General features: G+C 33.0%; 1 long non-coding RNA gene across 1 annotated transcript; it reads left to right on the forward strand.

The window, feature by feature from the left end:
* Window positions 1-2,460: 2,460 nt before the first annotated feature.
* On the forward strand, window positions 2,461-8,543 carry LOC134271127 (uncharacterized). Its single transcript, XR_009992961.1, has 3 exons — window positions 2,461-2,944; window positions 6,677-6,752; window positions 7,946-8,543. It is a non-coding gene; the product is annotated as an uncharacterized LOC134271127 (long non-coding RNA).
* The last annotated feature ends 7,767 nt before the right edge of the window (window positions 8,544-16,310 follow it).

The following is a 16,310-nucleotide window of genomic DNA, read 5'->3' on the forward strand; positions in this document are numbered from 1 at the left end:
TGACTTTAACTTTTTTAATCGTCAACTTCCCGTACTTAATTATGTGCAGAAATATACCTTCATCAACTGAATACGGAGTTTATATCTTTCAATTCATTCGATTTGCAAGAGCAATGCTCTACGTATGTACAATTTCTATAAAACGAGGAGAATTATTGACAAACAAGTTGATGAAACAAGAATGTCAGCAGTCTTGTTTAAAGTCATCATTTCGTAAGTTCTATGGTCGAAACAATGACCTTGTCAGCAAATACAATTTATCATTGAGTCAAATACTGATTGACTTTTTTCATACTAATTGTTAGTCCATTATTTATACGCTGAATTGACGACGTATTTTTCTATTATCTCCCGATAATGACAAGAAGCACCCGGCGGGTGTGAACGGTCGACAGGGGATGCTCACTCCTCCCTGGCACCTGATCCCACCTCTCATGTTTTGGAGGTCCGTGTTTGCTCTGCTCCTATTTTGTATTGGTTTATGAACTTTGATATTGAATAGTGTTCGTTATCATCATATCATTCATGAATGTATAAAGCGTTCAACACACGTCTTTCTTTGAAACACTCTTGTGTAATTATTTTCAAAACAAACGCATAGCTGGTCAAATATATATGAAATCTGTAAATAACTAAAATGAAAAGGCTTCATTTTTCAATCCAAAACAAATACATGTATTTTTTTTCTAGAAGTGTAGATAAAAAACGACCCAGTGTACTTTTTTGGGAAGAAAAACATGTAAGATTATAGAAAAACACATATTTACTTTCCTCGAAATGCAATGTACTGCAATTTCGTTTAGAACTTTCTTGTTGAAAAGGAACCATTGAATTTGAAGAGAGTGTTCCCGTGTTTTTTGCAAGGTAGTTTGTGCACAATGAATTAATTTTATTCTTTCAGCAAATTCAATTTTTCATTAAGTCAAATGCTGACTGAAGTTTTTCATACTAACTGTCAGTCCATTATTTTCACACTGAATTGACGCCGGATTTTCCGTTATTTCCCGATCATGACGCAGAGCACACGGGAGTGCCTGGTCGGCAGGGGATGCTCACTCCTCCATAGCACCTGATTCCACCTCTCATGTTTTGGAGGTCCGTGTATGCTCTGCTCCTATATTGTATTGTTTTGTGAACTTTGATATTGAATATTGTTCGTTATCATCATACCATTCATGTATAAAGCGTTCAACACACGTGCTTCTTTGAAATACTAGTACTCTTGTGTAATTATTTTCAAAACAAACGCATAGCTGGTCAAATATATATGAAATCTGTAAATAACTAAAATGAAAAGGCTTCATTTTTCAATCAAAAACAATTACATGTATTTTTTTCTAGAAGTATAGATAAAAAACGACTCAGTGTACTAACATGTAGAATTACATGTATAGTAAACCACATTTTTACTTTCCACGAAATGCATACATATATGTACAAATGCAATGTACTGCAATTTTGTTCAGAACTTTCTTTGAAAAGGAACCATTGAATTTGAAGAGAGTGTTCCTGTGTTTTTGCAAGGTAGTTTGTGCACAATGAATTAATTTTATTCTTTCAGCAAATTCAATTTTTCATTAAGTCAAATGCTGACTGACGTTTTTCATACTAATTGTCAGTCCATTATTTTCACGCTGAATTAACGGCGGATTTTCCGTTATTTCCCGATCATGACACAGAGCACACGGGTGTGCCTGGTCGGCAGGAGATTCTCACTCCTCCATGGCACCTGATCCCACCTTTATGTTTTGGAGGTCTGTGTCTGCTCTGCTTCCTACTTTGTATTGTTTTATGGACTTTTGAGCTTGAATAATGTTCATTATCTCCATATATTTCATTGTTGTAAATAGAGTAATTGCATATCTTATCTTAGAATGTATTTATTTGAAATTTTATCTAACCTAGGTATGTATAATCTTTCTGTTTGATAATAAACATACAAGTGTTGATCCCAAAGTAATGATTGATCGAAAACAATTGCTATAAAATCTTTGAATTGAATTGAACTCAATTTATTGACAAAGTCAAAGAAAAGACACGTTCTGCGTCTTAGGTTGGCTTTTTTCTTTGATATTTAAAGTCTTGCAAATAAATTTAACATATACTTATACCCCAAACTATTTTGATTTTCCCTTACCCTTTTATTCGATTGAATAAAAAATGAGGTAAAAATTAAGGTTTTAAAGCCTGTTAAATGCTGCATACTAGTAACCTTTCGGTACTCATTTTCAGTTCACTTGCACTTCTTTTAATTATGTGTTTCATTTTGCTTTAATCCGTCTTGATTTAAGTAACATTTATTAGAATTATTTGATCTTTTTCCAATTTTTTTAGACAAAATTCTTGTCTTTTGCATAAATTTTTGCTCCATTTGATTGCAAATTTTGTATTCAAGAGATAAGCCATGATGACGTTGGGACATCGTTGCTGCTTAGTAATAGATGAGACCCACTGTTGTGAAAATATTTTTAGCTCACCTGAGCCGAAGGCTCAAGTGAGCTTTTCTGATCACATTTTGTCCGTCGTCCGTCCGTCCGTCTGTCTGTCTGTCCGTCCGTCCGTCTGTCCGTGTTTACGAGAGTGCATTTATTGGGTATTTTTCATGCCAAGATTGTACTTATTGGGTACTTTTTGCTTATTGGGTATACCCAATAAGAAGTGTCGCTGAATATGCTTAAAACACCCTAATTGGGTATTTGCAGGTTAGTACCCAACAAAACTTGGACACGACGATTTGTCCAAAAAAGTGTCCAAAAAAGTTGCTTTCACGGACGCACCGTGTTTTGTTGTTTCAGTTTTACATTCGGAACTCTAAATTTTCGAGAGTTCCGAAAATCAACTTCCGTTGATCCTGATCATAACAACGTTTGTTTTCATGGGAAAAAAATATGGCGACTAAGAAACACTTAATGTCAACAAGATTTTCTGATTGACAAGAGAAAAGGTAAGTTAATTCGATTAATATTTATACATTGCTGGGTTCTTGTTTAAGGAAAATAGATTTTAATGTAATTTTGAAAACAATTGTGCACAAAATTAAAATAGATATATCGGAACAATTAATCCTAAGTTGTACTTGTTTGTATATTGAATTTTCTCTGTCTTTTTAACTGTCTTGAGGGCGAGAAGTATTTAATAAATGATCGTATATTGTTAGATAATCTTTAATAGATAGAAAGTGTTTATTAATTAATTTTATATCATAACCAACTAAGTATGTTCTGACAATGTATATTGGAAAGGGAAATGAAAATTTTAACAATCGTGTATTCATAAATCAGCTGTAAATTATCGGTTCATGTAGATAGTATTACAATCGCAAAGTGAGCTGAGATGATGATAAATGGGATAATTGACAACAACTAAATAATTGTATGTAAGTTTATCTCATCTGATATGTAATTAAGAGATTCATTGTATTACTGAAAAACTTTCAGTCAAAACTGTGCTTCTTTCTGTCTTTGATTTTGACTGAGTGTCTGCTTTATTTTGATTTTTTTTTTAAATTATTGTTTTTGTCATTTGTTTTAATTAATTTAAAACAAAACTGAAATTGATATAGGGCTACTATAACTATTTCACATGATGGGTGTGTAATTAGCATCGCGCTACACCCGGGGCTTCCATTTTTGAGGATGGGGCTAGTGGTTTTCTGCACTGAGGAATCCCTTTGGGCTATTAGGAATTTTAAAATACACATGTAATACATGAAAAGCACCACCGGTATTTTCACTCTTTTTTGCTATTAAATTCTCTAATATTGAAATATTCCAGACAGCATGCTCATATTATCCATAAATCTCGACAACTGCATCCATTTTGCAGTACTACAAGACTTAATTACTTAAAACAATCTTTTATTTCCTAATTTGAATTCCCCCCTTTCCTTTGTTTAATAAAGCAATATTTGCTTGTACATATATGCCTCACAGATATCTCATTATTAAATTATATACATTCACTCAATCAGCTCAATGATAAACTTGTGTCATGCAATTATGTAGCGTTTTTTAAGCCATATATGGCGTAACTGAGAAAATATATTTTTGAAAAATACAAAATTAAGTAAAGAAATATAGTTAATTCATTTAAATTAAAGCTTTTCATACAATTCGGAGCACGGAGAACACCTCGTTTTATCTAATAATACGATTTTATCTACTCTGTAATGTGTTATTTAAATCTTTTGTATTTTCTTCCAAGTCGGAGAAAATTCCAAGAATCCAAATTAAATTTTGATATCTTTATAACGCAATTGACTTAGATTTTGTAATGTACGGAAAATTTCTATCTTTATCATGTTTATATAAAGTAATGATACAAATAATAAGTTCTTATAATTTTAGTCTAATAATTTTCATTGTACATACGCCATATATGGCTTTAAATGATTCAAGAGGAAAACAAAATGATTTTTGCTTCGTTTTAATTTTTTAAAATCATTAATTTATATATGATGAAATTTTACTAGCGAAAATTAAATTAAACATTAATTTTAAAAAGAATCATATGTAGTTAATTCCCAGGGGCCCGTTTCATCAAAGGTCGTACGCCCAGTCGTAGCGCTACGCCGGCGTAAAGTCGGGACTAGCACGAATATTAGCATTTCATTAAAGAGTGTATCGTTACGCCTGACTAAATTTAGGCCAAAATTTTACGTCTACTCATGGGTAGGCGTAAGTTAAGGCGTAAAGTTAAAATAAGGCCTTTTTATTAATTTTAGCGAGTTCTAAAGAAAAAGTAAGGTTCTAAGAAGAATTCAAAATACAAAAAATGCATTATTTATTTATACATATTATGAAGCGGGGGGTGGTTGTTACAGCTACTTGGGGACGTAGTTGATTTGAGTAATAACGTACTCAATTAATATTTTGATAAATTTCTGCTGAGAAGAAAAGATGGTCTTATTAGAGATTTCTTACGTTCTGACAATGCCTTCAAACACATTTGGTTGTGGTATTGTATGTCTAAGGTATTGTAGATCAATTTACAAATATAACTGTATATCTACACCCCGCTTGAAAATCTCCCGAATTTGCAGATTAATTAACATTGAATGTACAGATTACTTAGTTAAGGACGAAAGTAATTATTTTCCTAGGTATCTGGGACAAGTGATGTTCCCGGCGAATCATGTAGACCCCAACCCAGGGAGGGGGTTGGGGTCTCATAGACAATAAGAGATTTTTGAAAGTGGTAATAAATTATTGCTTTTATAATATCGATGTAAGATGGTGATAATTACACAGTTAAGTTCAAGAATAAATTATTCCTAATTTTGTTTTCTCAGACAAACATTGATGCAGAAGACATCTTTAATTTTCATAATTTTGTTTAAAAGAGCAAATCTTACATAGTATAAGATAATCTGAGCGCATATAAAGCATATATAAGATGAAAATATACATCTTTTTGATTTCCTGCATTACTTACATTTTAATGAAAACAAAATAAAGAGTAGCTGTAACTAAATTTTAAAGACAGAGACCACACAAGCAGAGAATTTTTGTAAGAATATCTTTGTAGTCATTTTTCCAAACCTCTCTCTCTCTCTCTCTCTCTCTCTCTGCGTACTTTTAAAACGATACATCGCATTTAATCTGCAGATAGTAAAGAATTTTTTTCTATAACTGAACAATTATGTATCAATTGAATTGACAAAAAATTAATAAATACAGAGAGGATTATCTTACATATACCATAGTAGTAAACTTGTAAAATTTATTTCTTGACTCAAAATGTGTTCATATGTAAACCGTTTGCATTTTGTTTTCATTATTTTTGCTTGCATATACATTTTTTATTAAAATTTTTAAATCGTATTCTGTCTCCAACTTGATTATTAGTATTTGTCAGTAGAATCAGTATTTATCGAATCATGAAATTTATTATCAAAGGCGAAGTTATTAACCTGTATCAATTTCGGGAAGAGGGGGTATGGCTGTAATTAAATTTCCAAAAATCATGTCTCTTACATAACACTATAAACCCATGCATGTTTCAATTAGTGCAAGTATTAATTTATCTATAACTTGTGTTATTCTGTACTTTGACGTGCTACGGAATTTATACATGTTTGTACGCTTTGGACAATGTTTATGTTTTTGCGCCAGCGCAATGCAACGTTGTCAAGGACTTAGTTCTGTGACTAAGCGTATATTTTACGACTAGACTTACGCCACTTGGTAAAACGCAAATTACGCTAGACAAATTTTGGCGTAATCCCCGGAAGTACGCCTAAGTTAAGGCTTAACTTTACGACTTTTGATGAAACGGACCCCTGACTTTTTTTCACGATGAACTTTTTTTCAATGTTACTTTTTAATTTTTGCCTCTATATTTGGGCTTGTCACTTTTTACTCGGGGATAGTAACTTTATTGCCACAAAGCAGTGGATTAGTACTTGATTTCCTTTATTGCACAGCGATGACTATGATTTAATAGCACAAAAAGCTAATGGGTTTACGTATGTGAATTTATATGATTAATGTTTACTTGTGATTTCAGGATAACTGGAGATAATGATTCTTTTTTTTGCATTTATATTACATAAATATCTTTCTTGGTATTATGTTACAATAAATTGGTTTAGATTTTTTTTTATAAAAGTAATCAATAATTACAATGGAAATTAAAACCATAATCATGTTCATTGAGGATTTTCAATATGTAACAGGTTAAACAGGAACTTCAATTGTAAACATTGCAGAGAACACACCCATGAGAAGATGACCCTCAGAAATAGGACAATTGTAAGTAATCAGTAAAATGAACAGGAATACTTCATACCAACCATAAGATTTTTAGAGACATTTTCGCTTCTTAAATTAGAAGAGAAAACTTGTACATACTACATAACTATACTAGGCAACCAACTTTTAACTGCAGGAAAGCTTTTGGTATGTGCAATACAGCTACATTAAACCTCTTTAGTATTCATGTTAAGTTTGAGAAAGTACCTAAGTATTTTTTCTAGTGTTTGCCAACATTTTTATGCACACTGTTTGCTTGTTTGTACTATCATTATATTTTAAATTCTTCAGATGCCCTTTACCTTTGCCAGTTTAGAATCATTTGTTTTAAGGGCATCTGAGGTTTGGTTCTAGAACTTAATTAATTGTAAAGTAAATACTGGGGTACTATACGGTCATAGGTTATGTTAATACATGTATAACATTTTGTTCTGATAGAGGTGGCATACAGGAAAAGAAACAATACTAGATATCACTTCAAAGGAATAAAACAGCTTCATCTTGTAGGTGTATTTTATTTAAGGATCACTACTTCATGTCTGATGTGCTGAAAGTTATTCATAATCTGTTTGACTGTAATTTTTCATATTTTCAACTTCTATCCAGCTTAGTCAATTTTAATTAAATTTTGTGCAAAGCATACCCCAGGAAGGGGGTGTGGAGTGTCAAGTGTGTCTCTGTCCCTGTCAATATAATTTCAAAGCAGTTAGTAAGGTTTGGGTCAATTTTAAATCCTCTTTAGCAGAACCATTAGGCTAAAAACAATACTAATGTGAAAGCTTTATCATTAAGTGTAAAGATGTTTTTGCAGATTATGTACCCCTAATGTACTGATAGTGTTACATTAGAAGTCTAAAATTTGCAAGAAATAGGTGTAAAATGTACTTCTTAACAATCAAAAACTAACATACTGTCTAATTAATATGCAACATCGTTTTGTGTGTTGAATGATGATTCCAATTTGATAAAATTATGGCGGATGGGGGTTAGGATGAAGATGCAGTTAGACATAGAAGAAAAAAAAAGAGTTGATAGAATTTAGTTTTTCTTCCATTTTATTTATCATTACATATTTCTGAATAAGAAATATACTTCTACTTCTTGGTTGGGTTTGATCAACATAAAGGGTGATCTTGCTGTAGTCAAGAAAAACATGTTTTATACGGCAAAGAAATGCCTTTATCTAATTGCAGAATGAATAAAATGGACAGAGGCGGAACTGAAGGAGATGCATGAAATGAGGAATATTTCACAGATTGCCTGAGCATAGCCACTGCTACTGGATAAACATATGGCAATATAAAAGAGCAGGGTCAATGAAGGTATCATACAGTATAGGCCATGAGAGACCCTGAAGAAGAAAGTATTGAACAGAAACAAAAAAAAAATAAAACCATTTTGACATTTATTGAAATATAGGATCAAAGTCTTACATGTAAAATTTGGGCATGTAATGACTTTTCTCTAGCTCTAAGACTTATAACAGTGATGATTTAATTTAATATCTTTATCCCGATTTGTCGAAAAGATTAGGACATAGTGCATCAATTATTTTAAAGTTTTGATACAACGAATTCATTCATTGTACTTGTAACTGAGTTTTCTGGTGCGACACTGTTTTATCGGCTTCAAAACTAAGTTTGTTATTTCCAAACCAGATTAATGAGATCATGTAATATCTTTTAACATCGGTGACTATTTAATCCATTCTTTTACATCTCAGAAGTATTTTTATTATTACAGGGAAAATATGCATTGTACATGTATCTGTAATAAACAGGATTATAGAAATTTTCCATTTAATACAACACAATCAACGCAAATATTTTATAAGGGTGTGATCTATTTATCAATATGGTTTTCAGCATCTTGCTCTACCTGTAATGACTTGCTCCAAGTTCCAATATTTAAATTTAAATTTTGCAAACATGGTTATAAAATTCTTTAAAAGCCAAATAGTTTAAGGAACAAAATGCTTATATATTTCCTATCATTTGTGAAGTGTACACTGAATGAGATGTGGAATGTTAGAATTAAAGTATTAAATATGTTTTGGACTTATGTATGCTTATGCAGATAAATTTGAATTCAGCTAGGGAAGGTAAATGTCGTACTTATTGGGTTTGCAATCTAATGCAAGAGTATAAATATCCAAGACAAATCTGACAATTTTAAAGAAGGGTATAAGTAATCCAAGAAGAATTGGACAGGTAAACATCACCTGTTGGGTTTTATTCTAATGTTGGGATGTAATATCCAAGAAGAGTTGAACCAATGTCCAATACCTATTGGGTTTTCTTTCTTATGAAAAAAAAATTGAGTAACCCAAGAAGAATGTCCAATACCTTTTAGTTTATATACTATTGAAGGGAAGAAGATATCCAAGAGGAGTTGGACAGGTGTCCATTCATGTTGGGTAGTATTCTGATGATGGGATTCTCAAGAAACCCAAGAATCAGACAAGTGTCCATTGCCTGTTGGGTGGGATGCATTATCCAAGAGAATTTGGACGGATGTCCATTACCTGTTGTATGGTATTCTGATGAAACAATTCAAGAAACCCAAGAAGAATTGGACAAGTGTCCATTACCTGTTGGGTGGGATGTAGATAACTAAGAGGAGTTGGACAGGTGTCCATTACCTGTTGGGTGGTATTCTGATGAAACAATTCAAGAAACCCAAGAAGAATTGGACAAGTGTCCATTACTTGTTGGGTGAGATGTAGATATCCAAGAGGAGTTGGACAGGTGCCCATTACCTGTTGGGTGGTATTCTGATGAAACAATTCAAGAAACCCAAGAAGAATTGGACAAGTGTCCATTACCTGTTGGGTGGGATGTAGATATCCAAGAGGAGTTGGACAGGTGTCCATTACCTGTTGGGTTGTATTTTGATGAGGAGATTCAAGAAACCCAAGAATTAGACAAGTGTCCATTGCCTGTTGGGTTGGATGTAGATATCCAAGAGGAGTTGGACAGATGTCCATTACCTGATGGGTGGTATTCTGATGAAACAATTCAAGAAACTCAAAAAAACTGGACAAGTGTCCATTACCTGTTGGGTGGGATGTAGATATCCAAGAGGAGTTGGACAGGTGTCCATTACCTGTTGGGTTGTATTTTGATGAGGGGATTCTCAAGAAACCCAAGAATCAGACAAGTGTCCATTGCCTGTTGGGCGGGATGTAGATATCCAAGAGGAGTTGGACGGATGTCCATTACCTGTTGGGTGGTATTCTGATGAAACAATTCAAGAAACCCAAGAAGAATTGGACAAGTGTCCATTACCTGTTGGGTGGGATGTAGATATCCAAGAGGAGTTGGGCAGGTGTCCATTACCTGTTGGGTTGTATTTTGATGAGGAGATTCAAGAAACCCAAATAGAATTGGACAATGTACACATGTTCAATTGTTCTTGGGTAGTTTAATCCCTTCGTTAAAATACAACCCAACAGATATAGGACACCTGTCCAATGCCTGTTGGATACCTTCATTCTGTTTAACATGGAATGGGCATTTGCTTATTATTAATTGGTCATGACTCAAAAAGGTTTCTCCTTATAAATACTTAATGATGTTATTCAAGAAAGGTTGAACAGAGTCTGAGATGTGTTGAGTTGTGTTTTCACAATTCAGTTTTTTGCACTTAGGTATTCATATATTTTAATATTAGTTATTTTGAAATATACAGGTGTATATCCTTTTTGCTAAGAACAAATAAGTTAGGTGTTACAATAAAAGAGCTATATCACAGAAATTGACAAAAATATGGGTTCAAAACCAAAGGTTTTCAGTCTTGTCTGAATTTACCAGCAAATATTAAATATATAATAAATTTGAAATGAATAAAAAACAATAAGAAAAAACGGACACAAGGACACGAGGATAAATATCCAATAAGATTTGAACAGTAACTACCCAAATAATGCTCTCTCGTGTGTACACTTTTTTTGTATCCAATTAGCAGTATCCAATAGGACTTGGACTTGATGTACCCAATATATAACCAAATGTGTGTCTGTCCGTCTGTCTGTCCGTCTGTAAACTTTTCACATTTTCGACTTCTTCTCAAGAACCACTGGGCCAATTTTGACCAAACTTGGTACAAAGCATCCTTGGGTGAAGGGGAATTTAAATTGTTAAAATGGAGGGACATATCCCCTCGCAAGGGGAGATAATCAAGAAAAGACAAAAATAGGGTTGGGTCATTAAAAAATCTTCTTCTCAAGAACCACTGGGCCAGTAAAGCTGAAACGTATGTGGAAGCATCCTGGGGGTAGTGTAGATTCTAAATTGTTCAAATCACGACCCCCGGGGGAAGGGCGGGGCCACAATGGGGAATCAAAGTTTTATATAGAAATATATAGGAAACATCTTTGAAAATCTTCTTCTCAAGAACCACTGGGGCAGAAAAGCTGAAACTTATGTGGAAGCATCCTGGTATAGTGTAGATTCTAAATTGTTCACATCATGACCCCCGGGGGAAGGGCGGGGCCACAATGGGGAATCAAAGTTTTACATAGAAATATATAGGAAAAATCTTTGAAAATCTTCTTCTCCAGAACCACTGGACCAGTAAAGCTGAAACTTATGTGGAAGCATCCTGGTATAATGTAGATTCTAAATTGTTCAAATAATGACCCCCCGGGGGAAGGGCGGGGCCACAATGGGGAATCAAAGTTTTATATAGAAATATATAGGAAAAATCTTTGAAAATCTTATTCTCAAGAACCCCTGGGCCAGAAAAAGTGAAGCTTATGTGGAAGCATTCTGGGGTAGTGTAAATTCTAAATTGTAGGAATCATGACCCCCGGGGGAAGGGCGGGGCCATTATAGGGAATCAAAGTTTTACATAGAAATATATAGGAGAAATCTTTGAAAATCTTCTTCTCAGGAACCACTGGGCCAGAAAAGCTGAAACTTATGTGGAAGCATTCTGGGGTAGTGTAGATTCTAAATTGTTCAAATCATGACCCCTGGGGGAAGGGCGGGGCCACAATGGGGAATCAAAATTTTACATAGAAATATATAGGAAAAATCTTTTAAAATCTTCTCCTCAAGAACCACTGGGCCAGAAAAGCTGAAACTTATGTGGAAGCATCCTGGGGTAGTGTAGATTCTAAATTGTTCACATCATGACCCCCGGGGGAAGGGCGGGGCCACAATGGGGAATCAAAGTTTTACATAGAAATATATAGGAAAAATCTTTGAAAATCTTCTTCTCCAGAACCACTGGACCAGTAAAGCTGAAACTTATGTGGAAGCATTCTGGTATAATGTACATTCTAAATTGTTCAAATAATGACCCCCCGGGGGAAGGGCGGGGCCACAATGGGGAATCAAAGTTTTATATAGAAATATATAGGAAAAATCTTTGAAAATCTTATTCTCAAGAACCCCTGGGCCAGAAAAAGTGAAGCTTATGTGGAAGCATTCTGGGGTAGTGTAAATTCTAAATTGTAGGAATCATGACCCCCGGGGGAAGGGCGGGGCCATTATAGGGAATCAAAGTTTTACATAGAAATATATAGGAGAAATCTTTGAAAATCTTCTTCTCAGGAACCACTGGGCCAGAAAAGCTGAAACTTATGTGGAAGCATTCTGGGGTAGTGTAGATTCTAAATTGTTCAAATCATGACCCCCGGGGGAAGGGCGGGGCCACAATAGGGTATCAAAATTTTACATAGAAATATATAGGAAAAATCTTTTAAAATCTTCTCCTCAAGAACCACTGGGCCAGAAAAGCTGAAACTTATGTGGAAGCATCCTGGTATAATGTAGATTCTAAATTGTTCAAATCATGACCCCCGGGGGAAGGGCGGGGCCACAATGGGGAATCAAAGTTTAATATAGAAATATATAGGAAAAATCTATGAAAATCTTCTTCTCAAGAACCACTGGGCCAGAAAAAGTGAAGCTTATGTGGAAGCATTCTGGGGTAGTGTAAATTCTAAATTGTAGGAATCATGACCCCCGGGGGAAGGGCGGGGCCATTATAGGGAATCAGAGTTTTACATAGAAATATATAGGAAAAATCTTTGAAAATCTTCTTCTCAGGAACCACTGGGCCAAAAAAGCTGAAACATATGTGCCCATGGAAGGATCATGGGGTAGTGTAGATTTCAAAATGTCTAAATTATGATCAGTGGGGTAGGGCGGGGATGCATTATGTATAACAAGGGGGAAATCTGGTAAAGAACAGAATGGTCAAAGCTTCTCAGGTGAGCGATGTGGCCCATGGGCCTCTTGTTTAAATATATATTTCATTAAGTATTGCGTACATCTAAATGAAACTTAGGGCAATTATCAAAATAGAAAGAAATATTAGTATATAAAATGTGTCGTAAACTTTCGATTTTTAATTTTTTTTTTGTAGATGTAACATCACTTTTTTTACTTTGTACTGTATTTGTTTTCAATTTTGATAAACATTCGAATTGCAGTGCATTGAACCTTTTGATAAAAAAAAATAAATTATTTTAGAGATAACTTTTGAAAAAAAAATATGTGTCCACTTATTTGTTACCTTGTAATTGGTTCAGTTTTTACAATTTCAAATGCATCACTGGTTAATGTATAAAATATTATCTTGCTTTTTTCGATAATTTTCATAACCTTTCAAATCTGGATGCTTTTTTAAATTTATGTATCAACTTTTAGGTTGGAAATTTTTCAAGTATGGAAAAATTAAAGGGAATGCATCAAATTGTTTTATATATGATAAGTTAAAACGGATGTCTGCCAACACAAGACAAGGTATATAAATACCGGGCAAAGTAGAAATACATGTATTTTCAAGTGAAAATAGACCTTTTTTGTCTTTTATCATGAAGTACTTTATTCTAGTTTTTAAAGGACTTATCCTCTATTACATTATATTGCAACATGTTGAATATGGTCTATTTCTTTAAAATGCGTCCTATTACTCCACAAACACTTTACTACGTTTTTAACGTTTTTATTATTATAAAAGTCCCCATATTCTAATTATTATAACATGGGGGATTTTTATTTATAAAAAAATTTAATAATTTAAATATTGGGATTTTTTTTATTTATAAAAAGAAAGGTTGATAATATAATTACTATAGCATGGTTTTTTTTAATGAAAAGATAGATTGACAATAAAATTGTTATTCTCATAAATCAAAAAATTATAAGATAATAATTATAGTATGATGAATTTTCTATTTATGAAAAGAAAGGTCAATAATATAATTATCATATGATTGGGGCTTTTTTATTTATGATAAGAAATGTGTTACTTGTATTTTAGTCCTTTATTTTGGGATAATTAATTTTCTCAAAGATCCATCGTTTCTCCTTATCAGTCTGAGTGATCAAAATATTTTTAAAAATTCTACCATGGCAGTGTGAATATAAGGGTCATGTGGATTGGTTTGAATATATTTTAATGTAAGAGGGTTGTTTAATAAATAATGTCCTGAGCCCAATTACATACAATATGAAAATCGTATGACATAAAGCTTGACTTTCTCTTATTATTGAATCTTTAATGAATTGATTACAGTTTATGTGACCACTTTTCTTCGTATAGTTTCATTGTGAGAAGCTGGAAAACAAGGGCTATTCGAGACACTGCATTAAAAATGAATGGTAAAGAATCAGTAAACAAGAGTGAAATTAAACGCTTCATGAAAGCTGCTGTAAAACTCGTAATGAATCCGAAAGAAATATTCACTGAAATATGTGACATTTACAGCAACCAATGCCTGTTTTATAGACATATGAGCAGGTGGATTTTAATGAACAAAAATGATATACTAGGCATCAAAAATGGATACCGTTCTTGGCGACAAAGACATACAACAACCAATGTACTGTTAGCCAAAATTCAAAAAGTTATCACTGATGATGTTTGATTTACTTTAATAGACACATAGCAAAATTAAAAGGCATCATTTTGGAGGTAGTTTATATTGTTTTAAAGAAACATTTGACAGTAAAAAAGCTTAGTACTCAATTGTCACCCTATGTTATGAAAAATAAGTGAAAACGACAGCGTGTAAGAATATCTAAACAATTATTTTAAAAAATCAAAAAATGAAGTAATCCACGTTTGTCTGAAATTCAAACAGATAGTGAAACTTTAATCCATTGCTTTAAACCCTCAAAACAAATTTACAGCAAGATATACATGACAAAATCAGCCAAGGTATGAGAAGAGCAAAGAATTGTAAAAGAAAAAAAAAACGTTTTAGATGCCATTTTCTTCAATATTAGTAGTCCTGTTGTTTGAATTCTTATTTGAGGAGGAAGTTCAATACCTGGAGAAGTCTAGAAAGCAATTTTTTAGCAAAAAATCGAAATGTTTATGAGTGGATGGAACCAGAATGAGGAATCCACTACATAAGATTTCTTCACGACAGCGTCCAAACCCACACGCCGTGAAGAGTAAAGAAGTTTTGGGGATAAACAGAAAGTTAATGTTTTGTCACACCAACAATATTCGCCAGATCTTTCACCCTTTGACTTGTTTCATTTTCCAAACTTGAGAAAAAAACTTTTAGAAAGAAGAAACAAGTCAAGGAAATCATAGGATCTACCACATTCCAGTATAAGAAGGGCAATACTCAAAAATGAGTTATAAAAACAATCAGAAATTGGATAAACATGTGTTACGGACATATGTTTTAATTAAAATAGAATAGTTAAGTGAAACCATTAAGACAAAATCATTGAAAAACTTTATTTGTTTCTTTCCAAGCACCGAGGACTTATTTATTGAACAGCCCTCATAATTAATGGATAAAAAAATTTAAGGATATCCGATCCTCAGCCAGGAAGGATAACTCCAAAAATTAATATTTAATTTAAAATGCATCAATATAAAGCTTGAAAATGAAATTTTTTCATGCAACAATTGTCATTTTATTCATCTTTATACGATTCAAGGTTTTTGGAAGTCTTAGAAAAGGTCTAATAACAGCTGACATTTGTACCCTTTCAAAAGAAAAAAAGTGGTACAGTTTTAGAGAAATAAGATTTTCTAGAATCCAGCCTTAGATACCAATGCTTATCACATGATATGAAAAAATAAGTGATTTGTGGTGTCTTGCAATGATAGCAAAAGCCTTTTACTCTATGTATTATAGAATACATGACGGAAACAGAGGACAAAAAATACCAAATAAGTATCAAATTCATGACAATTTCTCTGATTGCCTGGATACCTATCGTTTTTTAACCTAAAATATATTTGTTGATTAATTTGCAATTAGAAAATGCATTGCTGGTATTCCAATTCGCTTTTTCTGGAAAAATATTGGAGATTTAACAATTTTCCCTATATAATATGATTAACTTTAATCTTTAACTTTACAGAAATGCTGTGGATAAATTTACATTACTTTGTGGATTCAGAGATATTTTTATGAGTATTTTTGATTACTTAACTGGTAATTTTATAAACCTGAGGATCGGACAACCTTAAACGAATGGCATTGAAGGGAATGACTAATAAACCTAAATTAATTTGTGCAAATATTTGATACACTGGGTGAAGATAAATACAAAGTACACGTGTATATACATGTAC

The sequence above is a fragment of the Saccostrea cucullata genome, unplaced genomic scaffold (assembly GCF_032062105.1).
Source record: "Saccostrea cucullata isolate Sc308-1 unplaced genomic scaffold, CSIRO_AGI_Scuc_v1 ctg704, whole genome shotgun sequence".
Lineage (NCBI taxonomy): Eukaryota > Metazoa > Mollusca > Bivalvia > Ostreida > Ostreidae > Saccostrea > Saccostrea cuccullata.